We start from the raw sequence: 6,000 nt of genomic DNA, 5'->3' as shown, positions 1-6,000 counted from the left end.
CAAAATACTTGTCTTTCCTTATAAATTTTGATAAGGAATTTTATTTTATTTGTTGCTTTGGGGTAGGACCGCAAGACGAATTTTCCCGACAACACCTTATCTGTAGAGTGGTAGTGGGATCCTCCATAGGGAGAGACTAGTTGGCACTTCAGCACTGCGTTGTCATCGGTCCAGGTGAAGGTCCTTCGTCAGATCTGGATACGGCCTGGATCCGGCAGGCTGCAGGAAAAACCTTGGGATAAACACAGACACTAAAATTAGCGTAGATGCCATTCTTCTCGTGATGTAACGAGTACATCAGGATTTTTGGGAAGTGTTCCCGGTTCCGGCTGACCTAATCTATGCAGCATAACATTAAATTATAGAAGTCTATAATGTATTATGTGAAAGCTAGGTCAAAGAGATGTGTCTTTAATCTGGCTTTGAACTGACAGAGTGTGTCTGCTTCCCGGACAATGGTAGGAAGACTGTTCCAGAGTTTTGGTGCTAAATAGGAAAAGGATCTACCGCCAGCAGTCGATTTTGATATTCTAGGTATAATCAACTGGCCGGAATTTTGAGATCGTAATAGACGTGACGGACTATAATGCGTTAAGAGCTCGCTCAAGTACTGCGGAGCTAAACCATTCAGTGCTTTGTAAGTAATCAGCAATATTTTAAAATTTATGCGATGTTTAATAGGGAGCCAGTGCAGTTTTGACAGAACCGGGCTAATATGGTCATACTTCCTGGTTCTGGTAAGAACTCGAGCTGCTGCGTTTTGGACCAGCTGTAGTTTGTTTATTAAGCGTGCAGGGCAACCACCCAGTAGAGCATTACAATAATCTAGCCTTGAGGTCATGAACGCATGAACTAATTGTTCCGCATTTGTCAATGAGAGCATATGACGTAATTTAGATATATTTTTAAGATGGAAAAATGCAGTTTTACAGATACTAGACACGTGACTTTCAAATGAAAGATTGGTATCAAAGAGCACACCCAGGTTCCTAACCGACGACGAAGACTTAACAGAGCAGCCATCAAGTGTTAGACAGTATTCTAGATTATTACGTGAGGAAGTTTTTTGTCCAATAATTAGAAACTCTGTTTTTTCAGAATTTAGAAGTAGGAAATTACAAGTCATCCAATTTTTTATATCCGCTATGCATTCCGTTAATTTTGTGAATTGATAAGTTTCGTTAGGTTTTGAAGAAATATAGAGCTGAGTATCGTCAGCATAACAGTGAAAGCTAATTCCATGTTTCCTAATGATATCTCCTAATGGTAGCATGTACAGAGTGAACAGCAGCGGTCCTAATACTGAGCCTTGTGGTACGCCATACTTAACCTGTGATCGATGAGACATCTCATCATTTACTGCTACAAACTGATAACGGTCAGATAAGTATGATTTAAACCATGCTAGTGCATTTCCTGTAATGCCAACATAATGTTCTAATTTATTTAAAAGAACGTTGTGGTCGATGGTGTCAAATGCAGCGCTAAGATCGAGTAACACTAATAGAGAGATACAACCACGATCGGATGATAAGAGCAAATCATTTGTGACTCTAACGAGAGCTGTTTCGGTACTATGGTACGGTCTAAATCCGGACTGGAAATCCTCGCAGATATCATTTCTTTCAAGAAAGGAACACAGTTGTGAGGATACTGCCTTTTCTAATATCTTTGACAGAAAAGGTAGATTCGAGATCGGCCTGTAATTGACTAATTCTGAAGGATCAAGTTGCGTTTTTTTAACAAGCGGTTTAATCAAAGCCAGCTTAAAGTTTTTTGGTACGTATCCTAGAGACAAAGACGAATTAATGATATTAAGAAGAGGATCTATGACCTCTGGAAGTATTTCTTTCAGTAGCTTAGTCGGTATAGGGTCTAACATACATGTTGTAGATTTAGATGATTTAATGAGTTTAGTAAATTCTTCCTCTCCTATAGCAACGAATGAATCAAATTTTTCCTCAGGGAGACTACAATGCACTGCCTGATGCGATACTGTAGTAGACGGTTGCATAGTTATAATTTTGTCCCTGATATTATCAATCTTATAAGTGAAGAAGTTCATAAAGTCATTACTGCTGTGTTGCTTGGAAACTTCGGTGCTTGAAGCTTTATTTTTCGTTAGTTTAGCCACCGTTTCAAATAAATACCTAGGATTATGTTTATTTTCTTCTAATAGGGTTGAAAAATAAGCAGATCTAGCAGCTTTTAAAGCCTCTCTGTAAGTAATTGAGCTCTCTTTCCATGAAATGCGAAATACCTCTAGTTTTGTTTTCTTCCAGTTGCGCTCCATTTTTCTGGCTGCTCTCTTAAGGGCCCGAGTGTGCTCGTTGTACCACGGCGTTGGACTATTTTCTTTAATCTTCTTTAAGCGCAACGGAGCAACTGTGTCTAAAGTGCTGGAAAAGAGAGAGTTAAACGTTTCTGTTGTAATATCTAGTTCTTCTAAGCTATCTGAGATGCTGAGATGATGAAACTGATTAGGAAGATTATTAATAAAGCAATCTTTAGTAGCAGAAGTGATAGGTCTCACATATTTGAAACACGGAGTCGGCTTTGCAGCCTTGGCTAAATGCAAATTACACGAGACTAGATAATGATCTGAGATGTCATCGCTCTGCTGCAGAATTTCAACGGCATCCACATCTATTCCGTGTGATAATATTAGATCTAGAGTATGATTACGACGATGAGTAGGTCCTGACACGTGTTGTCTAACTCCAATTGAATTTACAATGTCTTTAAATGCCAATCCCAATGCATCTTTTTCATTATCGATGTGTATATTAAAATCACCAACAATTAGTACTTTATCTGCAGTCAATATTAATTCTGATAGAAAGTCCGCAAATTCTTTGATAAAGTCTGTATGGTGCCCTGGTGGCCTGTATACAGTAGCCAGCACAAATCTCAAACGTGATTTATCGTTTACACTATATATTTTTACATTAAGCACCAATGCTTCAAAAGAATTATATTTAAAACTTGATTTCTTAGTGGTTTTGAAACTATTACTATAGATTACAGCAACACCACCCCCTTTGCGTTTCAGACGAGGCTCATGTTTATAACAGTAATCTTGCGGGGTTGATTCATTTAAAGTAATGTAATCGTTTGGTTTTAGCCAGGTTTCTGTCAAACACAGCACATCTAGGTTATTATCTGAAATCATATCATTAACAATGAGTGCTTTTGAAGTAAGCGATCGAATATTCAGCAACCCAAGCTTTAGCATTTGCTCATCTGTATTATAGCTGTTTTTTATTTGTTGAACATCAATTAAATTAACCTTAGTTGGGTTTAAACGTTTTTTGGATTTCCAAATTCGGGGAACAGACACAGTCTCTATATGATGATATCTAGGTGAAAGAGGCTCTATGTGATGGGATTTATCTGACCTTGGTGACGAGAGGCCGCTAGCAGACAGTCGGTTTAGCCAGTCTGTCTGCTTCCTGACCTGAGCCCCAGATTGTCATGTTTGAGCTCTAAGACTATGAGCCATATTACTAGAGAGAAGAGCAGCACCATCCCAGGAGGGATGAATACCATCTCTTTTCAACAGGTCAGGTTTGCCCCAAAAACTTTTCCAATTGTCTATGAATTCTATATTATTAAGCGGACACCACTTAGACAGCCAACCGTTAAGCGAACACAATCTACTAACTATCTCATCACTCCTGCGAACAGGAAGGGGGCCAGAGCAAATTACAGTCCTTGACATCGTACTTGCAAGTTCACACACCTCTTTAATATTAATTTTGGTGATCTCCGACTGGCGGAGTCGAACATCATTAGTGCCGACATGAATAATGATCTTAGAGAATTTACGATTAGCATTAGCCAGCACTTTTAAATTTGCTTTGATGTCAGGCGCTCTGGCTCCCGGCAAACATGTGACTATGGTGGTTGGTGTCTCTATTTTCACGTTCCGTGTAATAGAAACACATGTCTGAGTTCGCAGATGCTGATGCTTTCATTCACCTCCATCCTCCCCACCACCACCAGGAACGGTTCCTTCCCCTCCATCCTCCCCACCATCACCAGGATGGTCCCTTCCCATACCTCACAGGGGGTCGGCTGCGCCCCGCCTTCGTTTTCAGACAGGAAATGCAGATTCCCCTCCCTAGGATTACGAGCTACGGACGGGGCCTACGCCAAAGAACTTTATATCATAATATTTGCTTGCTGGGCTGTTAATAAACGTATACTTGTTTCTGTATTTTGCCTCCCGAGTCTTTCTGGTAGAACTGGATAATACTCTGAATGTTTCAATGCAATCTGACTTCTGACCTCTAATGCTGTAATTATTCACTGTTCGATTGTTGGCAGAGGAGAACTGGCCCCCCGACTTAGTCTGGTTTCTCCCAAGGTTTTTTTTTTCTTCTCCATTCTGTCACCTGATGGAGTCTGGTTTCCTTGCCACTGTATTCAACAATATTACTGATCTGCCTGTATTGACACCATCGTATGAGAACTGAACTGACCTGGATGATGACATCACTGTTTTCCCAAGAGCTGCTGTATAGATAAATTAACTAAATTAATAACTAATATTTTTTACAACAGAAATGAATCAACACTGAACTTACTTAAGCTGGACATTGATACTATTTTCATCTAGAGCTGCTGTACAGCCAAAACAAACTTTGTTGCATTATTTTCCTGTTAAAACTGTAAAGCTGCTTTGAAAGAATCTGTATTTTAAAAGCACTATATAAATAATGGTGACTTGATTTGAATTGAATTGACTTGACTTGTGCTTCCTGAAGAGGCTGACAGCTGATTTTTGCAGACTGGTTTATAAATGGTATATTAATGGCATATTATCTATATTAATGCTTCTTTGTAAATTTTTAATCTGGCCAAATACAGGAAAGTTTTATATTCCTCACCAGCCCTTTTGTGTGTGGTGAGCCCGATCTCATGAAAGTGCGTATCTATAGCACGAATGATATTTCTCGTATCATTTATACGGCAAAATGAGTTTTTGCGTACATATGATACGCAGTTTTCGCGTACATATGATACGCACTTTATGGCGTGTAATATGCACGCCCTCCTCATCCCTAATCCTACCCAAGGGGTTTACAGTGCGTATCATTTGAACACAAAAACTTGTTTTGGCGTATAAATGATATGAGAAATATAATTTGTGCTATAGATACGGACTTTCATGAGATCGTGTTGGTGTGGTAGTATTTGTTTCACACAGGTGAGACGCACAGGTATGTGTAGGTACGTTTTGGATTTCTATTGATTGAGATGCTCGCCCTCAGTCCTCCTTTTTTGTGAACTGTAAGAGATGAATGGGAAGCCATCAGGGAGATATCAAGATAAACATTAAAGTAGTTCAAGGCTGACAGGTAAATAAGAGTCATCCATCAAGCACAAAACTACTTACATGCCTTGTCAAAGGAATGCAGAGCCTGACACTGTGTAATACAAGCCAGCAAACTGTAGTCAGAATTCATGAAAGCCATCGAATGCACAAAGGGCACTTTTATTTAGTGATAATGCTTGCTTGTCCACAGATTTCAGCTCGGACTTACCTGTCTTTACAACGAATTGGAGTGAGTGTAAGGTACTCTCGATCTATAGCTCAGACTGACCTCCAAAGACCACCCTTATCCATACAGCATATCACATACAGCCTTTGTCTGAAATTCTTTACTTAAATTAATATCTCCCTGATCAGGCCCGGATTGGGTAATCGGGAGAATCGGGAGAATTCCCGGTGGGCCGCTTCACTTTTGGGCCGGTCGAGGAATTTTTTTTTTTTCCCCATTTCAATGTCACGTTAGTAACATTACACGTTCCGCCTTCCACTGCAGCGCGCTGCCTCTGCATGGGTTGTACCATGTGAGGGAGTTCTCCCCTCCCCTACTATAGAGTTGGTTGGGTCCACAGCCAGTCTTTTCCAAAACGTTTTAGGTAGGCTACTGCGGCCGCGGGTCCGCGGCATCGCCGGCGCCTACCGCGCCTGGCCGGCCCTACCGTAAC

Source organism: Scardinius erythrophthalmus (assembly GCF_964197995.2).
Source record: "Scardinius erythrophthalmus genome assembly, chromosome: 9".
NCBI classification, from domain to species: domain Eukaryota; kingdom Metazoa; phylum Chordata; class Actinopteri; order Cypriniformes; family Leuciscidae; genus Scardinius; species Scardinius erythrophthalmus.
The sequence above is the reverse complement of the archived record's forward strand: the minus strand, read 5'-3'. Positions refer to the sequence as shown.